The sequence below is a fragment of the Cyanistes caeruleus genome, chromosome 6 (assembly GCF_971803275.1).
Source record: "Cyanistes caeruleus chromosome 6, bCyaCae1.hap1.1, whole genome shotgun sequence".
NCBI classification, from domain to species: Eukaryota; Metazoa; Chordata; class Aves; order Passeriformes; family Paridae; genus Cyanistes; species Cyanistes caeruleus.
In genome coordinates, this window is record NC_141706.1 from 50846417 (window position 1) to 50868533 (window position 22117).

The following is a 22117-nucleotide window of genomic DNA, read 5'->3' on the forward strand; positions in this document are numbered from 1 at the left end:
AAAATTGCTGTCAATGAATCTATGTGATGAAGACACTGCATGTGGAACTGTAGGACATGAATATTTAAGGGAGGGAATAAACTTTGTAAGTTCGGTGGAAGCAAGAGAAATGGAATAGAGAGAATAACTTAAGGAAAGGAAGGATGGCAAGTGTTAGAGTCCCAGAAGAAGATACAAAAGTCCCAGCAGGGATTTACTTGAAAATATATTAAACTGTTAGTAAATAGACTGCAGGGGTAATCCTAAGTAAAGAGCTGGCCCAGTTCATGCACTGTAGCTGGTCTATTCCAGTTCAACAATCAGTAGCAGGCATGATTCAACCCACAGAACATGGATTGTTTAATTTATTGCAACATTCTCCTTGGCTTCTTTGAATAAAATTTAAAGTTAATTTATTTTTAGTGCTTTTGTTTCAGATTCCATAATGACAGTGAATTTCCATTCTGGTTGTTCTTGCAGCTGACAATCAAATCTGCAGCTGCAGAGAATTTTGTGTTTCAAATCAGAGAATTACCTCCATTTGAAAACTCTGTATTGTATTACATATTTCTTATTGTCTTCTATGCATATGTGTAGATATATATATATAGATAGATATAGATATAGATGATATATAGATATAGATAGATATAGATGATATAGATATAGATATAGATATAGATATAGATATAGATATAGATATAGATAGATATAGATACACTTTAAAAAGCAGATTATTGTTCATTATTTAGTAGCAAACTGCATCTTTGAATGTGGGTCCCTTCAAATTAAGTCAAAGTCAAGAGAAAAACCAGATAAAATCTCAGAAAAACACAATCAGTTATGGTGCTAATAGGTATGAGCTGGAACTGATAGAAGTTTCTATGAAAAGCACTTTTTAAAATCTTATATATTCAAGACTATTTTGAAGAGATAGAAGAAGTAAGGTTTTTGCTGGATCACCTAAATTTCCCCAAAGATGAAGTAAAACTTCAGCCAAAATTCCTTGACAGAAAAGATTAGGCAGGAATTTGTGACATTTTTAAGAGAAGTTGTATCAAAAGAATTCATTAGAAAGCTAAAAAAACATTCATTTTCCACAAAATTGAAAAAAAATAGTTAGTGGATAAAAATCCCATTTTGGTTTCGTGGCAAAGTGAATAACAAAAAAAAAAAAAAAAGAAAAGAAAAATAAAAAATATGCAACAAAACATTCACATTGGGAAGAAGAGGTCAGTAATCAATCAGCTCAAATTCTCAATGTACCTACAGTTGGCAGAGAAATCTGAGGGAATTAGGGGACTTCTAAAAAATAATATGGAAAATAAAAAAGCTAAAGGCAGTCATGCAGCCTCATTGGAAGATGGAGATCGTGACTGCTAATCTGATATCACGTTTTTTCATAACTGCTGCTCTGTTTGGAAAGATGTTTGAGGCTGTCCTGCTCTCACAGGTTTGGGAGAAAAGTTTCCAGTATAAAAGCAACCATCTTTATTTATGCAGAAAATGCAATTGACTTGAACCAAGTTAACAGCCCAATTAACTTAACTTGAAAGGACTTTTAAGAGATGACAAAGGAGATGTCCAAGTCACTGATACTGAATCCAGCAAATCTGCTGATTTGGTTTTTTTCACTGTTAGACCAGCAACTCAGAGATTTAGTTAGCCAATTAAGTCACAGGTGTGACAACTCTGTGATATTACATGCAACAGGCTACCAGTGTCTTGGTTTAAAAGAATACTTTGTGCACAATATGGAAGTAGATTTTTCCTCCACAAATATATAAATTGATATAGTGATCTCAGTAATTTATTGGAGAAAGAGGTTAAAATTGAAGAGATAGGAGCTGAAGCCAGACAATTTCTCATTTTAAACTTGGCTTGTATTTTCACCAGCCAAAATGAATGATCATAGTGCAAGAGACTACCAAGTGCAGGTAAGGATTCTCCATCTTCTTTGTTGTAATCAAGATCAGATACTCTTTAGAAAAAGATGGCTCAGTCAGGCACGAATCACTGCTGAACTCTGTACAAAGGTAAGAGTACAGAGACTTCAAGCTCTGTAATCTAATGCAGATTTTTGTCCCTAAATTTAGGAAAGAGAAAAGTTATGAAAACCAGATTTTACTTCAAAATTTAAAGCAAATTTGAAACTATTTGATTTAAAATAGTTTCAAATTGCAGATTGATAGAGTTAAATGTTATTAGTTCAGAAGAGAATAATTTAAAAGCATCAAAACAGTATCAGAGTTAATGTTCTAATTTTAGTGAAGCATTAAAACCTCACAGCATGACAACCCCACAGCAAGGGTACTTGCAATCATGCAAATTCATGCAGTGTTCACAGAGGAGGAGGAACAATGATCCCTGCTTATGGCTTGGGCCTCTCGGTTAAGCACTGGGCTTCCAGCTGCTGCATCTCAAACAGGCACACGCTGGGGAGCCAGAAAAATCACATCCACATTTTCACTTATGAGAATGGAGCACACACGCCTCTGTGCACCTGCTCCTCCCTACTAACCCTGACTGCAAAAATAGTGAGGGACTATCACTGGCACTGACTTTGCATGTCTTTGCATCAATTGTGCTGTGAGCATCCTGAAATAGCGGGGTTAGAGGTGTTGCTTCAACACTCAAAGGCACAGCATATCATCAAGTCCAGAATCCAGCTTCTGTTTTGCAGTGGTTGCAATTGTTTCTATCCAGCTCTTTTCATGGGGAATGATCCTTAAATGACACCCAAGGGCACTAATTGAGGCTGGAGAAAAGTAAGATCTTAAACAGACTCAGCAAAAGACAAATTGCCACGTTTTCCTTTTTGCATTTGAATCACCGTCACAATCTACATGTAGAAGATGTCTTTTTCTCCTTCCCTGCACTCTACTGCATAAGATGAGGATGAATGTGTGAATTGCCTTGTAAACTGATCTACTGGTGTGAGGATACAAAAGAAACTGAAAAAGCAATTTTGAAAGGAGTGGGGAAAGAAGGATACCCCAAAACTGAAAAAAATTTTGAGGAGACCCAGTAGGATTTGAAAAGAAACTGATGCAACAGTTTATTGCTTTAATGTTTTTCCATACTTCTTTTTAAATGGATTTACTTCACAGCATTATATTATTACTAAAGTAAATATTATAGATCTCTACACCATGTGTTAAATTTACTATTACTCCTTAATTCTATTCTATTTTTGTTTGTTGCTGCAAAGGAATAGTCTGCTTGCTTTCCAAATTTTAACTAGAATTTAAAAACTTTATTTACCTGAGTTTCTACATTTCTATTAAAGTTCTATATGTGAAGCCTGTAATATAACCTTGGTTTATGTCTGCAAGTAAACAGCATTGGTATTTTCTATACTGAACATTTTATCTTTCCTTATTTTAGAGATGCCACTGAGCAAAGAAAAACATTCAGCATACAGCACAACTTCCTCTAATGACAAGTATATGCAGCATTATTTACAAGTGAAGAATCCATAGTTATATTGTAAATACACTCCTCACTACCCTTTGAAATAATAAAATAAACGCATAAAACCAAGCAAGCAGGTTTCGTGAATATTGTTAATATTCCTTCAAAATTTCTTAAGACTTGCAGAGGTGGTACTTTTTTTAGACCTTCACATTCCTAAAGTGTATTAAAGCACAATAATTTTGCTGCCTCTACTGCAGGTCGTTTTATTTGCTGTGAAGCCAGAGGCTTGGAGAAGGATCTGGAAGGATGCTTCTGCATAGCAAAACTAGCAAGCTTCTGCTAAAGATTTTCACTATATTCCTTTATCCACAGAATCTACACCAGGGACCAAAATAGAACAGTAATGACAGGTCCCTTTGGGCACCAGTTCTGGGACAACACAAAGTGAAGAAAGAAGAGGAGGTAAAGGACAAGGTATTTTTTACTGCTGCCAAAAGTGTGAGATCTAATCTGGCTCTGCCAGCTCTAACCCCATTCCAAAGAGTGTGGGCAAGAAAGGAATCTGAGACTGATGGACACAAGCCATCACAGTCCTGTGAGAAATCATGAGATGCTTACTGGGAGTTGTGCCCCAGCTAAGGAGCCCAGCCAAGGACTGGGTAATCAGAGCTTGCTGACAATAGCAGGTAAATTCAGCCAAAAGCTGTCCCTAAATTTAGGAAAGAGAAAAGTTAAGCCCAGTTCAGGGCTGATCTGGGGCCTCATTCTGCTTTGTGGACCAGGAACAGGATGCCTACACTGTGCATATATTTGCAACCCATTTTTATTACCTCTAACACTCAAGAAACTGGGAACTTAGGTCTTTGTGTGTACTCAAGATCCTTTAAAATCAAGGTACCCATAAACAGCCCATTTTTACACAATTTTTCATTAATGTCAGATGAATTGTGAATAGTGAAACTACTCACACTAACCCCAGTTGTGGAGTTCCTCAACCCACAACTGCAACAGCCAGTGTATTGCCATAGAGTCTCTGCATTTTGTCACACTCACCAACCACACATCATTGCTCCCATGTAGCTGACCTTTAGCATAGCTGTAGAAATGGCCTACACTAAGATAATTTTTATACAGAGTTTAAGGTTCAGTAAAAATTTTGAGCAAAACAGGAAAACCCTAAAACATTTATGCTGAAAAGTAGAACTCTTTTAACAAATTATTTGATCATTTCAACACAAATACACTGTCACAAGAATTTTGGCAGTTTGCAATGCTCACCTTTTACTCTTGTTCATCTCCACAGCTCTTGTAGATCTCCCTCAAAACACCTCAGTAATTTATCTTCAACAAACACTCTTCCCCAAAAATGTAGGTTCATAATAGATCAGAAGACCCAATTTAATCAGGAGATCTGGTTTCTAGATCCAGTTTCTAAACTTGGGATTCAGGAGTCAGCCAGAGCCATTTAATGCAGTATACATATTTGTTTCTTGTTGAAACAAAACCAGTCCTTCACCCTTTCTACTCATCCTAGTTTCTATAGTTCAAGTTTCATAAAACTTTAAAAGTCATTAATCATATTAGTCATACTCAACACCACTTTTATACTTGTAGTTGCTCAGTAACAATAGCAGTTATTCAATAAGATTGCATAACAGTACTCAGTTTGATACACATTATATGCACCTGGTGATCAAAACTGATTTTCCAAGTCAAGGCAATGAATGAATTTCCTAGCATAGTGACATTTATAAAACCTGGTTAGTGAAAGCTGCACTGTAAAAGTGTTCAGTGGTGCAAATTTTGATAAATAGAAGAGTTAAATCAAGTCCCAGCACAGTGCATAAAAGGACAAGCCCAAATTTATGGGGCAAGTTCTCTCAATAAATGAGGTGTGATTCCATGGCTGATGGGCAGATGTTCAAATATTCCACCTGCTGCTTTGCCAAAAGAATGAAATACCCGTGTACTAAGGTTTAATATAAATGTCAGTAATGTGCAGCAAATCCAAGTTCCTGATGAGAAAACAGTTGTCCAAATCCCAGGATTTCTGTAATTAAGCATTCAAAAATCAGAGAAAAAAAATATTCCTCTCTAAAGAGTTAGTTTTAACTAAAATTTTATGTACATAGAAAAAGGTTCTTCTCATAAACCACAGGCCCATACTCTTGGCTTACCTTCTTTTTACTGCAAGCCTTGGACTTCATTTTGTCCAAGATGAGGGCATCTGCATATATCCAACCACCCATAAAACTGAAAGCAAAGATTGAGTACTACTCAAGTAAACAAATAGTCTGTAACACCACAAAGCCAGAAGATTGTTTTAGGCAGCTCAAGCCTTTGGTGGCTAAGCCTGCAAAGAAGAGTGCTGGAAATTATAGAAAAGTCCACTGTAGTAATTTCTATTAAAAAAATCAATAAACAACATGGAACCCTTCAAAACTTGAAACAATGAGAAATTGAGAAAGAAAGCCAAAACAATCCTGCAGGAATTGTATTTCACCTACTGTCTAAGGTTACAAGCATGCAGAAGTGTCAATCACAGTCTGGAAGGGTTGGGGCTTATTTTCAAAGTTAAATGGATATTTCATTCCTGAGATGAAAGGTCCAAATCTCAGACATGAGACAAATATTAGAAACCTATATGCAAATGTGGATGATGTCCCTAGGAGTGAGTGACAGTTGCGAGACAGCTGCTCATTATCAGAAAGATAAAAGTAATTCAAAGCAGCAGAACAATTGATCAAACCCATCAAATGACAGAGACCTCATGCCCACTCTCTTTGACACTTTGAAAATCAGTGAACAAATTGAAAACCTTTCATTTATTTCTAGGTCCTAGTGAAAACACAGACTGGGACTCCTAGTGGTTTCTAAAGCACCTAAATGTCTAAATCCTCCTTACGTCCTCCTAAAATGTTACGTAATTGCATATCACACGTCTTCAGAATAGACTTGTTCATATAGTATCAAGCTGAAGGGCAGCTCACATATGCTTGGTTCAGACAGCTGTGTAATGCTGAAGCAAATGAAGTTAATTACAATGATGAACTAAGTAACAAAATTTGCCTTCTGACAAAGCTGCTCTTCCCCTCCTTGCTGGCCTGCCCTATTTAAGTTCACAGGAAATTTGCCAACTGTGGGACTGAAGTACCTGAATGTAATCAAAGCCAGTGGCAGTCTGTAACCAAATTACCACATTATCTCCTCTTTGGAGAGACAGCCTTTGGAAATAACCCCACTGAACCTCTCCAGTGAGATGCAGACTCAGCTTTCATCATCAGCTCTCTGCTGTTTCCATCCCTTTTCATCTGTGGGTCTTTTCTCTCTTCTTTATTTCCTCTTACATTTTGGCCAATGCTCTAGTTTTCAAAGCAGTTTACATTCTTAAATAAACGCTGTGCAAAAGAAAATAAATCCTTAACAGACATATTGTTTTAAGATTTGTAGGAATCATACGCCAATAATCCTAGTGATTACTGGGAATTGGAGCAGAACATTAGAAACATCATAATGAATTCAGCTTATTGGAGGTTATGCCTTATCTTTTCAGCCATTAGTATCTTCAGCTTCTAGTTACCCCTCACCTTTTTAACTGGTGGTGTGTTCGGCCTCTTCGTTTTTACTGTAATTCTAGATCCCAGTCTTTCACAATGACATGAATAGTTTTATTTCTTCCTTCAATTAGAATAATTTTCACTCTGTGGTCAGAATGGTCTTCATTAACTGGGTGCAACACTGGTTTTCTACAGGCAATTTTCTTTTTTCCCTTCTGTGCTCCCTAGCAACCTATTGCAGGCTAACTTTAAAGGTGTTGCAAGCGAAAAGGAGACTGTAAATTAGGAGTTTTCCAAGTCTCATAGACAACCATCATAGCAGGCAGCTAACTGAACAAAGAGCTCTAGCTGTTGTCTCTGACAGTGTCTCTCATCCTACTTCTGCCTGTTGATTTTAGCCTTGCTTTTAGCAGGAAGTAACCCAGCTCCATGAAGCTTCATTGTCTAGTGACACATTTGGGCAATGGCAGCTGCTGAATGCAGCAGGGAGGAGTTTCTAAAGAGCTATGGCTGCAATATGCTCCAGTGCACTTCTTTTTCTTGTTACTTCTACATTAGAAGAGCTCATTCATCAAATTCCACACTCCAGGTGCCTCCAGTGCTGCTGCCAGTGACAGCAACCTGACTCCATGGTAATCCAGGGTTTTGTCTTTACCTGTGTTAGCATCCATCACACATAAGCCAGTTCTAGCACAGCATTTTTTTCAGTTTCAACGCACCATCCAAGGTATACACACCAACATCCTTTTATCTTATACAGAAAGCAGCTTAGGTTAGCTGTCCTACTGATCTTACAGCTGTATTATTTTTCCAATGCTCTAACTTATGAGAAAATCAGGCAGTCATTACAGAGATATTGATACACACACAAGACTTACACACACCTACATACGCATTCCTGGGAAGAAACACTTTGCAGAAGTTGTGGAATAGAACATGAATATAGAAAACGTCACTTTTAGGATGAAGAGAATCAGACTGGAACTCATGCATTCACTGTGGAATTAGAATGCCACTATAAACCTGCAGAATTAGAGATTTGATTAGATATTGCTGGGCCCCTGTGGTAAAATTTGGGCAATTAGAGACCACGGCTCCTGCCTTCTGGCTCAAAGCCCTTTAGATGCTTTGCACTATTAAAAGATCCTCAGGATCTGCACCTGAAAATTAGGAGAGCAGTGTCTTACATGTCAGACTAGCGCCCATCTCACAAGGCTAATAGCTATTTCAAGGTTCCCTTTCTGTGGAATTCTGGGGGAAAATAGATATTCCACACTCTAACTTTCACTTGAATGCAATGCCTGCTAGGTTATATAACCTCAATAACACTTAGCTCAGGAGTAGCTGAAAAGCTACAACACTACAATATTGTAGCTACAAGGCTAAAATATTTTCCATCTGGAAATATAATTGCATTCAAAATGAAGATGCAGCTGGTGCAGATCAATAAAAACAATCCTTCCCCAAAATATGGCTCAAATTTAAACTAGATCTGTTACAAGTCTTTCTATCTATCCAATAGCAGAAACACTACAAATGTGCTGTGGCCCAGGTGCAGAGAAATAAGGAAAAACACAGAGCATTTTTTGAATCTCAGCAGTATAGAATTTGAGTCCCTCTCTAAGACAAACTAGACCACGTTATCCTTAATTATATTTTAATATCTAAGATGGATTTTAAAGCTCTAAAGTCCTTTCTTCCCCTGTAGGTTGGGCATCTCGACTGCTGTTAACTGGCGTAAGCCTCAGCAAAGGCTCTGCCAGCCGTTACAGCTGAAGATAAAATTCGTGATTTCCAGGATTACAGCATCTTTTTGGTTTTCCTTCAAAGGCACAATGGAAGCCTCAGTAACTGAATCAGCCACCGTGATACGTGTTGAAGTCACAACTCAGTATTATTTGTGCAACAGGGAATGCAAAAGATGAGGTCAAAGAGCTCCCAGCACACTTGTCAACAGAGAAAGCTCAGTTGTCTGAAGGAAAGGGCAACTTTTGAACTCCATTGCACCAAGCTTTTCTCCTAAATAGCATGCCCTGTGAGGAAAAGGAGTTTAAAACTGCACTTGACAGCAGGAATAGCAACAGTTGGCATGAGGCTTTCCTATATAAACCATATAAAGCTGCGAGAAAAAATCAGAAGTCAAAACATGTTGAAAAAATGTTGTATGTTTTCTCTGTGCTCCAGGATACAGGTTTTTGTTTACACTGGATTTGACCTTATGAATATTTTCAGTTGCCTGAGAGCAAAAATAGCCATGTTTACTTGAGCAGACAAACCATGAAAAAGATTATGTTGAAATGAAAAATTCACTCAGTAGCTGGCTCTTTGGCAGTAGCAACTCTGATCTAACTTGCTGCTAGCAGCAAAAGCTAAACAAGGTAAAATATTACCACTTACTTCACCAAAGTACATATTGAAAGTTGTTAAAGTTGCCACACATACCTTGTTCAGATGTGATCAGATATGACCAGTGAACTCCAAAGCAGGAATAAATCTTCTCTAGGTTTTGTAAGTGCTAGTGAGAATAAAAATTTGCATAAAAACAAAACAAGCAAACAACTATTAAAATAATCCATATCCAATCCTTTCCACTTTCAGAAACAAAGTACTACTGTGGTTGCCTGACACAGATAAGAGTCAGTAAGCCAAGCTAAGAAGAATGAGGAGTGTCTTGCCAAGTTTCCTTATCGAATTGCATGAAGCAACAGAAAGATAAAACTACACGCTTGTCAACGCTTACGGTTTTATCTTTAATCTTGAGATGCATTACTGGAGCAGAACAAGACAGATCCACTAACTAGGCTGCTCTCAGGAAACCCTGGCACTGGACCACCAGCACCGAGGGACGCAGCACGAGTGGAAGGCAGGTCTCATCTGTATCATCTGCTTCACACTCTCACAAATGATAGGCTACAAGAAGGTTTTGCCAAGTTTCTGAATATACTTTTAAAATAGAATGTCAGCAGAAAATACACAAATCATTTAAAGAAATCTTGAATTTGATATTCCACTGCCTATGTTATCTTTTTTTTACCAAGATTTTAGAAAAAAAAAAACCCTCTGCAAACAAGGAAAACCATTTTTTGTCTCCAGGGTTCCCAGTTCACCTAGGTTTCTATACACTTTAGCACAACAATACTTCTCCTTTTCCCCATTGCTGCTTTTACCCTTCTAGACCTTCCTGTCTTCACTAAATTCTCCAAATTTCAGTCATCTGCAGATATACAGAGTAGATCTATAGAGCAAACTGATCTGATGTGTGAACATCCTCTCTAACAGTGCCACTGCCCAGATTTATTTGATCAAGTACTCCAACACTCACCCATTCCAAACAAAACACTGTTGATAGACAGATCTTCCAATTACTCATTTCTTACTCCATGCTATAATTTTAAAAAGAACTGGGTAGAAAATTGAAAAATAACAGGAAAATTTAATAAGTCATGCAAATTTCCCTGCAAAATACAGAAATTTCCAACATTTTCTGCAGTACCACTTTAGCTGAATCTTTCAGACATCATTTTTAAGGAACAAAATTTAATGTAGAGCATTCAGCAACACATTAAAAATGTAATTCTGTGTATTATAAGACCTCAAAAAGAGCTCTTGACCTTTTCTTTTAAAAAAAAAATGTACCAGAACTAACATTTGTACTCTCATTTAAGATAGTCTAACATCTATTTTCTAATTTATTATTCTTTTAATATTTAAGGTGTACAAAAGGAATAATTTTCCATTTATTACAGACTAATATACTGGTTATTAGCACAAGGAAGGGTAAGATTTCCCACTTAATACAGGCATACCTCTAACCTTGCATACAGGCATATCCAAATTTGACCCTACTAAGAGGAAATGATAAAAACTTTGCTTTTGTCAGTGTAGTAAAAGTGGTGTGCAATTGCTATAAAGTAATTGGAGTCCTGAAGCTGGCAGTCAGCAAGAAGAAAATGGTCTCAGAAATGGAATAAAATGCAGTCAGTACTCAGTATATACACTGCATTTATAAAGACAGCTGTTAATTTTTTATTGAAGATATATTTAACTATATATATATATAGTTACATATAAGTAAATATATAGGCAGGTGTGTTCTGCATACATATGCTAGGCTCTGTTGTAAGGGAAGGGCTTCCCTTTAATTTCTTTTTACTCCTTCTTCTTTCTCAGCCTTTCCATGTCCCTGGAATAGTGCTGGAAGCAGTAGTTTCCACATCACAGGCTCTTTTCCAATTCTTTCCTCTGTGGGACAGACTCAACAACCAAAGAATAACTTCCAGACCATTCACTGAGTATATGGGATTGTCCCTACTCATGGACTTGTGACCTTTGACTGGATCATGATACATGGATCAGGATGAGGCAAATCTTCCCCCCTCAGGAGACAAGGAGGTGCCTTAGAACCTGAACTCCAAACCTTAGACTTGCAGGATTTCTGTATCTGTATTAAAAGCATCAGGCAGCCCTTCAGAACAACCTCACAAGAACAGGCTTTGGCACTTCATAGCTAAATCCATTCTGGCCAAAATTCTTTCTATTTGGTTTCACAGGTTCTTGAAATGGGTTCTCACTGAAAATAATTAAAATTACTTTTTTTATTTCAAAAACAGAGACAGTTTCCCTGCTGGGTTAGTAAGATTCTAACTTATGGAAGTTGTGCTTGTACTTAGGAGCCACAAAAATAAGATGCCTTTATAACTGATTTTTATGACTACTTCATATATGTGGGGAAAAAATGGAATTTTGGAAAGGGTGGTCCAGTATTTTACAAAGATTCATTTTTTTCTAAACTAATTAATATATAAGCCCATTCTAGACATATAAATTACTAGGTTGTATTTCATATGGGTGGATCATGTTATACATATGGATCAGCTCTTCATGTAATTTAGAGCTCTATGAATTTACCTGCTGAGTGTGTAATTCTAGATGCTGAAAGGGTTAAAACTGGGGTATTTCTATACTTCTGACTTGCTCTAAGTAAATTTCCTTCTTAGAAAAACACACCTTTCATAATGAAGCAGGAAAAAAATATAAATTAGCCATGGAGATTTAAGATTTTCATTTTGCATTTGATAAATAGTCTGAAAATGGCTTATAACAAAGGGCTGAATGATTTTGGCAGTAAATATTGTGGCCAAGATAGCACAAGCCATGAGCTCAACTAGTCATTGTCTTTACAGAAATAATTGTATTGATAAAAAAAATATAATCAAAGTACCTATAAGAATCTTTGGTCAATATTTTAACTTGCAAGGTTTAGTTCTGCATGTTCTGCTCAATATTATGTCACATCTTTCTTATAAAAAAAAAAAAAATCTATATCTTCACTATATTTGTTAAGTGTGCTTTTAAGTACCACCTGAATGGAATTCAAGATCTGGAACTTTTGGCTTACCAGTAGATTTAATACCCTGAATCTAACTTATTTTTTTAAAAATCTGCAAATCTAATCTCTGCTTTTAAAAACCCAGATATGGAGATGCATATTTAGGTAGGACTCCAATATGAGCACCAAGGAGAAAAGTTTAGATTCTTTCCTGATTTCATTGCTAATCAGACTATATGAAAATTATCTCAGGCTTGTGACTTATATAATTACCAAAAAAAATAATGAAAGTATTTCAGACTCTCATTCTGATTATATCCTTCTGATTTCTATCCTTCTGATACAATTTCCTGGTTTTCCATGATTTTGAGGCTATATCTTGAAAAAATCTAGCTGACTGACAGCCACATCAAATTTGTAGTCTCCAGAATCAAACATGAGCTAAATACAACACATCACAATGACAGTGACATTTGAACCTTTCTTCTTTATTCCTAGCCTTTTTCATGGCCAAACTTTCATGCAGAAGACAGTTGGCTACACAAGAAAAAAACCCAAAAGCACACTCAGGATCAGAGCTTGGGCTCAGTTTCATCAAACACCTTTTGGAACATCCCATACTATCTCTGTTCAGAAATATTTAAGTCAAATAGAACAACATTTTACAGATCTCATGCAGAAATATGTTACATTAGACCCTATATACCTCAGTATTTGGAGCATAAGGTCACTGCACACCCTTCTGCTCGTCTACCTTTGTCCCTAATGGACATGTCTTCTTTTCATTGGTTTGTTTTCTGGAAGGTTAACCCGTGCTGTTCCACTCATCTTGCTCACATTGTTTGTTTTAATGGCATCATTGTATAAAGCAAATGCTGGTCTTAACTAGTAACTCTAGAGCTGCCTACAAAGAGACATAAACTTTGAAGAATTCAAGATTTAGAGAAGCTAAGGCCTTAATTAAAAATAAGCTTTGCCAAAGCTAATTAAAATAAGAAGATGGCCCTTGTTAAAATTAAAGGTAGATAGAGACACTTTGCTAAAATTAGAGGTAAATTATTGGCTAATAACTAATTGTCTGTCAACTTTATGTTTGTTCAGCTGGGCTTATAATGAGAAACAAAGAATCTGGTAAGGAAGTTCAAGAACATAAGACAATTGCAAATCAGAAACCCATTGAGGATATAAAACTAGGAGTCCAGCCGAGGGTCCATTTGTCACTTTGCATTGAAAAGGTGGAAAGGTCAGAACAAGGAAGAGCCATATCCCTTCCTCTCTTTTGTGACCCCCCTACTCATAAAAGGACCACCAACCCATTTCAAAGAACAAACTACGCATGTTTAATTGCTTTTTTCCTAATTAGCATAGGAAGCAGAGAGTGGGTGGTAACTGGGTTATGAATATGCACTTGTATTCAATATTTCTGTAAATAAAAAGCCTGTATTCACCTGCACTCAGGGTCGTGTGTATTAAGGGGGACCCTACACGTCGGTCCAGCACTGCTAACAAACATCCACTCTGTAACCCTTAAACAGTTAAAGAGTCTTTGTCCATCTCAGCTGCATATTGATACTAGATCATATCCATATTTTGGTAAATCATCAGGGTAACCTGTTTTTACTGTATATGAACCATTGACACCCTTTTCATTGAGTAACAGAGCTGCTGGAGGTAAATATTTAAAGTCCTTGTAGCTTTTAGGTGGTGAACGCAGGGAGGCTGGAGATGGCCTGGATGCCATCCCAGCCTGAAGACAGGTCTAGACTGCAAGACTGAAAGGAAGTGGAGGTTGGGGTTTATACACATTTCTGGGATCAGCTCAGTTGTTGCTGTCCTGTTGTTATGGCATATGATGAATGTAGCAAGTTATATCAACCAGTTAAATCACTCACTACTTTATTTATTTTTCCCCTTTTTATTCCTAGACATCATAGGCTACTAATTACATATCCAAGCAATAATTTAATTCTAAGTGAACACAATACATGAAATTGAACAGTATCCACAAAGTCAGAAAATGGTTTATTGAATAACAATTATTTCACTGTAGGTTGAAAAGGACTACAAAGGCAATATCACGCTGTGAGGTTAAAAAAAATGTTATTCTGAGAGAGTTAGATGAGAACAGAAGCTTTTGGAGGGACATGTCTTGCTAGAGGTACTTCAAAGTGAAAGGAAGCAAGCCTCTAAGGGCAAAGAAAGCTCATTCTGTATGATGACAATTTCACACTTAATTACAGGTTGACAGCAAGGAGGGTGCATTCAGAAACTTCTTCCATTTACAAGAGTTGGAATGAAAGCAAAAATAGAAGAGGAATTCTCTGTCATTGAAGAATATCACCCTCTGCACCAAATATTGCAAAACGTGCACATGAAGGATAAATTTTAATTTACTGGAGAAATACAGAACCTGGGTCAGAGATGACAAAGAAATTTCCTACCTGTCATGAGGACATTTGATTTCTACAAATGCCCAGCTGTCACTGCTCAGAACATCATCTCTTGAATCATTGATTGCTTCATTATCTCCTTGCATCATATTCTGCCTTTAGGATCTTCTTGAGTTCGAGATGTTGAGACTGTTTTTTCAAAGATCATCTTCTCTGAATAAATCCTTGGGTAAAGAGATTAAAGACTTTAGGGTTGGGGTGTACTTTTTGTAGCTATCAATATGCCTTTAATAATAAAATTTTTCCATTCTTCTTCAAGGAGAGATTAGAGCTGGAAAATGTTAGATTATCTACTTGAATTTTTCAGAAATCTAAAAATGCAAAATTGCTGTAATCACAAAAGAGAGTCTAATATATATTCTAACACAAAATTCCTGACAAAAAGCTCTTCTAACCATTTAATCAGATTATTCGGTACTGACAACTCATTTAGGGGTCAACACCAATATTTAAACAAATGTTAACTCATATTTCCAGTGAGTGTCTAACCTGTTTTGGGGATGGAAGTAAGGAGAAGATTCAACATTTTATATAACTGTCTGCTTCATTATGCACAGTTGAACTGAAATAATTTACACTGAATTTCTTTTCCCTGGAAGTTAAACACCCTTTCCTTATTTTACAGTATTTTCTATGCAATCACTGAAATATTATCTTTCTAATATTTGCCCTGAAACATTAAATCTAATTTCAAAGTGTGTTTTATACAGCTGAGCTGTGACATATAACTCAAGAGAGGAGCTTATCACAGTGGCTTCTCAGCTTCACCAGTCATCTCAGCTAACTTCAAAAATCACATCACCACACATCTCATATTATCACCATGTCTTCTGATAGGTAATGAAACTCATGTGCTCTTCCCCTCTTTTCCATGTAAACATTAAAATATCATCTGGATTATATGTCATGGATTAGTTTTTCACAGAGACTGGCAGTCAGGTGAATTAGCCATGTTTGCTAATACATCTGCATGTATGATGACAAGAGATGCCTCTGCCTGAATCAAGGTGCAAATGAGACCATATGCAGGTTCTTGTGTATTTCAGAATTATTTTTTTTTTTCCTAATCTGAAGCCAGATGAAACAGTTGTGGTAACAGATCTTGGTTTTGTTTAGCTAGAAAATCTCTTCAGGGGCCTTCATGTCAATCTAGTTCAGTTTTTCCCTCTCTGGTTTGTTTTTTTAAAACAAGAAGAAGTCATATAATGTCAAAAAATATTTAATCATTTGTTCATCTCTGTTGTCTGGTCTTATTCCAGTTATAACCTATGCTTTATCTTAAGAAATAATTGTTAAACCAATCAGGATGCTGACTCATGATCTAAAGAGAGCAGCATGGTCCTGTTCTAGAGCCCTAAAGTAGAATTTAGCATAATTGATTTTCATCAATCTTTTGTAATACATTATGTATGTGTATGACATATCTGTAACGGCAGGAGAAATAATTAAAACATTTCTGAAGGGCAGTATTTTTATAATATACTTTATATTATCATATATAATTTTCTACATAGGAAAAAAAGTTACTACCAGTACTCATGTAAAGAAATAATATATTTACATCTCCTTGGGGTATCTTAAAATAATACTCACAATCCTGAGACTATGCTGGTGATAAACATGACATGGCTCCGTAGAATGGCATTCAAGGTCATGACATTTCCTACCAACATTTCTTCTCGATAGGAGCATTCCTGGGCCATCTGTGGAGACCAGGCTCCCACACCTCTGGTACTTGACCTGTGTAGTGAACAGGTCTCAGAGGATCATTTATTCCCTTTGCACCATCAGTGGAAGGGTTTCTAAACAGAGCCAGACAACTGGCAGAAATCCTGATATCTCCTTTAGAATGGCAGGCAGCCTCATCCCAAACTTAGGGGGCCAGGAGATATGCAGGAGTTTGGGAAAAAGCTCCACTAAGGTTCCTTTGTGTTTGCATGTTCTTGGAAAAATATGCATTAAGTAATTTATGATGTTGCAACTCAAGATATACTGAATATCTGTCTAGCCTCTCTCTTAAACTTCAGAGACAAAGAAGTCAGAACATTTCTCAGCACCAGCGGTAGAGAATTTTTGCACCAAGCTGCAAAATTCATTGGAATTTTGTCATTAAACTGTATTTCCAGAAAACAGACCAAGTTTTATGGATATATTTATTGAAAATTTTGCAAGAGCAAAAGTTGGTCATTGCTCCAGGACTTATCTGCTGACTGGAAAGTTCTTGCCTAGAAATGCATAAAGGAAAAACCCAGGGTTGATAATAAAAACACTGACCCATCCTTAGCTATTACACTGTGCATCACATTGCTATCATCATCTCAGTGCTTTTCACTGATATTTGACAACATACACTCAGCGACAGCTGTTTTATTATTGTCTTTAATGGCCATAAAGCAGAAAATATTGCATAATGCAGAGGAAACATCCTGACAGTTCTGGCTCTGTGTGAGTATGTCAATTTAATAGCACTGTTTGGCTTCTGAGGGATTTCTTGACTAACAGGTGCATCATTATACACATCAGCAATTCACTAAGTAGAACAATAATACAGTGCACATTATGATGCTATAACTGACACCAAAAATGAACTCTCTAAAGAAGCACAATAGATTGTCACTGTGCTTGTAAAAGTGCTGTTTGAATTGACACAGTCTTTGGGGTTAGAAATTGTTTTGCATGTTACTGCAAAGATCTGTGTGCTGGTTTGCCCTCATGAATTGGATAAAAGAAAGAGAAGAATGAAGTGACACTCCTCATTAAGAACTACCAAATGATTCATGTCTGGTACTTGTCCAAGTTGGTCTCTGTTTTAATTTACTTTATACTTTCATATGCTTCATCAGGAAATATCAGTGGGCTTCAATTTCAGAGAAAACAAAGATACTTTACCATGTTCATGCCCTTCCAATTCCATTTCTTCCAGATAACAAGCTAGTCACATTTCCAGTAGGGAAAAGTAAAGACTTTTGCAAGTCTGCAAACGAATACTGCCTCTCCACAAGGAACTCAGTCACTCTACCTAAACACCAACAAACTCTAAACTCTGTAAAATTAAAGCTATATTTTGGAGAGATTCCAACATTTCAGATGAAGAACATTTGTCTACAGATCCTCTCAAGAGCTACTTTTTTCATAAAAACAGAAAAAAATTTCATTCATTTTCTTTGGATACAAATCTAGATGTGTCAGAGAGTTGGGAAAGAGCTGCCCATTCAAATTCATCCAAACACTAAACTAAAAATAAAGCACAAACAGGATCATATACAATGAATCAGTATGTACAACGCGATTCCCCATTTCAAAATAATATTAAAAGCAGTTTTGTGGTTTTGGGAAGTTCATCACTTTCCTGTTAGTTTCCTTTTATATTTTTAATGTATTAAATCTTTTTCAGAAGGATCTGTCTGCAGATAAAAAATCTGCACAAAGCCTCCAGCTCAATTTAATTAACCCAGAAGTTTGGTTTAGATTTGAATTAACTTTCAATCATCACTGGCATTTCCATTCTGAGTATTCAAAGGATTGTCCAGATCTTCTATATCCCTTATTCCAACTTCCTTTCAGTCAATTGCTCAGCCTAGAATGTCTTTGAGTAGCACCCCATTGTTCAATAATCCAGTAATTGTGAATGTGTTCATTTCACAGATGAGCAAGACATCAAACCTGGGTGTTAAGGCCGCACATAACAATCACATGCTCAGAGTACACTACCTGAACCCTTGTCTTGACCAATCTCACACCAATTAAAAAAAAATAAATTATCAAATTCTAGTGCAACTTTGATAGAAGTGGTAAAGCAATTGACAGTTTATAGTCTATTAAAAAAATAAATAAATCTTAGACCATGTTGGGTGTACTTAGAAATGGGGATGGTAAAGCAGTAACAGAGGTTTACCAGAAACCTGAAAATTATTTTCTCATAGTTCTTGTTTCTAAGAGGCTCAGCCAACAACTGGCACTTTTTTGCACTAGACCCCACAGCAGCACACAACTGAGGTAGTTTTGTTCCCAAAACTTTTAGGATCTAAATATGACACAAAAAACAACAGATGAATACAGGCAGAAAACGGGGAATAAAAGGACACAAGAAGAAAATGAGCATCAGTGGCTGCTTCAGTACATATGTAGAGTATTGAATTAAAGGAACACCCTGAAATTGGCAGAGATACTCATATGAAATTTTCTTTACACAAGCTCCAGATGTCCTTTCAGACAGTTTCTGCACCCATTAGTTACATGACATTTTCATGACATAAGGAACAAAAAAGAAGCATTGTGTTAAAACTATCAACATTATCAAACCTTTCTGGCAGCTGAAATGAAGAAGCTGCTAACTAGGTCTGCCTAAGAATACAATGTGAAACAATGATGAACAGGGTGAAAAGCCTTCCTGTCACCTAAGTGTTCATGCAAGCACCAAGACTGGAGGTGCAGCCATGATGGAAAACTGCCAAATAAAAGTGTAATTTGAGACATGGCCAAGAAAATGCTGATCACTCTTTCAGAAGTCGTCAAATTCTACAAAAGATTAGCTACTTTCTTCAAGGACAGAAAGAGCTATCCTTCACAATGGAAAAAAGGATTTAAGTAGTGGGGGATTTAACAGAAAAAGTGAGCTCTTGTTAAGCCTCAATAAAGAATATAGCACTAATGATAAATTTGAAATACCTGTGCCCATTTCTCTTTTATCTAATGGCACACTTTGATCTTTCAATGAAAGAGTAGAAAAAATTAAGGTATAAAAAAGTCCCTGGTTTTAAGGCTTAAGTAAGTAAGCAAGACTAACATATTTTTTCAATATTCATGCCCCTAGGAGACCATTACCTCAAAATCATTACTTTTATTTATTCTCTGGTTTCATGGATCCTGTAAACTTTTAATGAAATAATACATAAAAGTGGGTTCCATTCAGCTACAAATGCTCATTAATTGTTTGTTAATGCAACACTTTTTTTTTTTCTATTTGCTCTCCTGACATTATTATAATGAAGAGAAATTGCTTTATAAAGAATGTTGTGCAAATACTGTAAATCATGGCTTCTTTACCATTCTACTAACTTGCCCTCTGGTGGACTTTTTTTTTGTTAATTAACTTTCTATTGTTTGTCATTCCAATTAAATAGAGTACAGAAATTACTTAAGGTATTACATGAAGAGCTGTGAAAGCTAAAAAAAAAAATCCAACAAACCCCCCAACCAAAAAAACAAAAATCACCTAAGAAAACCAAAACACTTTATAAAGGAAAAAAGTATTTTAAATAAATAAACAACAACAACAAAAAATCAGCCTTAAATGCCCTGAAAGCTTAGTGAAAGCTCCACAAAAGTTAATGGGAAAAAAAAAAGTAGCTGATGCATCATCAGTATAGCAGTAAATTAAAAACTCACCTGCCTTGTGTTCAGATCAGTCAGAAGGAAGTGAATCAAGTTTAGTATTGTTCACAGTGAAAGTACCTAGGATTTGCTCACCTGAACAATATGTCTAATTACAGTAGGATAAAAACAGGCAGAAAAAACCTGGCATGCTGTGCAAATCTCATTACCTCATTCTGTCAGTGAAATCCAGGCTGACCTCTCCACAGTCACCCACAGAACTCTTCATTTTTCTGCTGTGCCACTTGTGCTCATTCCACCTCATGCAGACATTAGAACTTTATCTGGAAGACCTAAGGTATAGTATCTTACCTTCAATAAATCCTAAGAACAGGGACTTACCTATATTGATATTACTTAAAAAGACATAATGTATATTTAAAGAACCACAGGTATTTATTTGTGGTCATAACAGGTAACTTCATTTTTCTTAAGCTTAAAGTCCTTATCTAATTGCTTATCTAAGCAAAGCAAGGTCTCTTGACATAATATTATGGAAAATAGTTCATTAATTCATGAGCACAGCTTTACCATTCAAACAAGCAAACATCTGATTTATTTCTCATTTTACCACTTTTGACTGCCAGAGATGCACATGGCTGAATGAGCTCTATTATTCTTATCAGCTTACCTCTCATTCAGAAAAGAGACAAGACTTTTGTAGCATTTTGGTGGTGCATTTGTGGAGAAATCCCATCACAGGTTAATTAGGGATTACAGTACAGAGAAGTAAAACAAATGTTCATGACCATTAAATTTATTACACAGTTGCCACACTGTGTCAAGACATTCATACAGCAAAGGTACTGAAATCTCTCTGGGATTGGTTCAAAAGATTTTTACCTTTCTTGCTTGTTTCAGCAAAGCAACTCTGAAATTTTGTGGTGGCACAAAACACACTATCTCTTAAAAGTTAATTCTGTATAAAGAGTTTGAGCAAAATGGAAAAATCAAAGCATGTCAGTAAGAAAACTCAATGTGATTGATTTCATTCTGAAAAATTGTAAATAAGTCTGAATGTTTTCACACAAATTTAATTTGGAATTTTAACCATAATAACAATTGTCATGTTTTATTATGATTCATGCTGTTTTTGTCATTATAGAGAAATTACACAAATCCAAGCCATACAGTTTTGGTAACAGGGATTTATTAAACAGGAGTTATTTCTGCAGTCTTTTCTCTATCAGGAGCCACAGTAAAGTTTTTGAAGAATATATAAAGTTCAGAGCTGTGATTTTTTTGGGAAATCATTGGCATTTAAGCCCACAAAGCATTCTCTGAAAAACACAAAACATTCAGAGAAACTATCAAAAGAGTTGTTACACAAGAGGATGACTCACTTGAAGAAATACCAGGTTTTGAGTCATGGCATTTTCTGTACAGAAGTAAAATATACATCAAATCAATGCATAAAATCAGAATAAAATTCAGAGAAGTGGAAAGGAACATATCTTGAAACCAATAGAGATGAGCTGCTAATTAATTCTGTAACAAGTGACAGGGGAAAAAAAAGCCAGAAAAGGGTGGGTTCAGCTGTACACGAGGCAGGGAAATCCCCTGGGTGACAACAAATGTCTGAGCATAGGCCTGGCTGCCTTAGTAGGAATATTATCATACTGGATTAAATTTGAATTAAAAAAAAATAAAAAATAAAAGTAATTCTAAAAAAATTATTTACTTGAAAAATACTTTTGCATTTTCTTTGGTTTTGTGCATTTTGTACATCAACTATGCTCTACTATGGATTCAAAATCAGTCCAAACTCTCTATTTTATATCACTCCTTTTTTCTCTAGAAGTAGCTGAAATAACTTGTTTGCTAATCCAGATGGAAGGCACATTGAATGTCTATAAAAGTGACTTTGCCTCTGGGAACTCCAGGACACCCTCTCCCTCACAGAAAGGAAAAAAAAAGAATGAACCACACTAAAACACTTACTCAATAAAAAAACTTTAGACAGAAAAAGGTGAACTTAAAGCAGACAGTCTAAATTTTGTGAACATATTTGA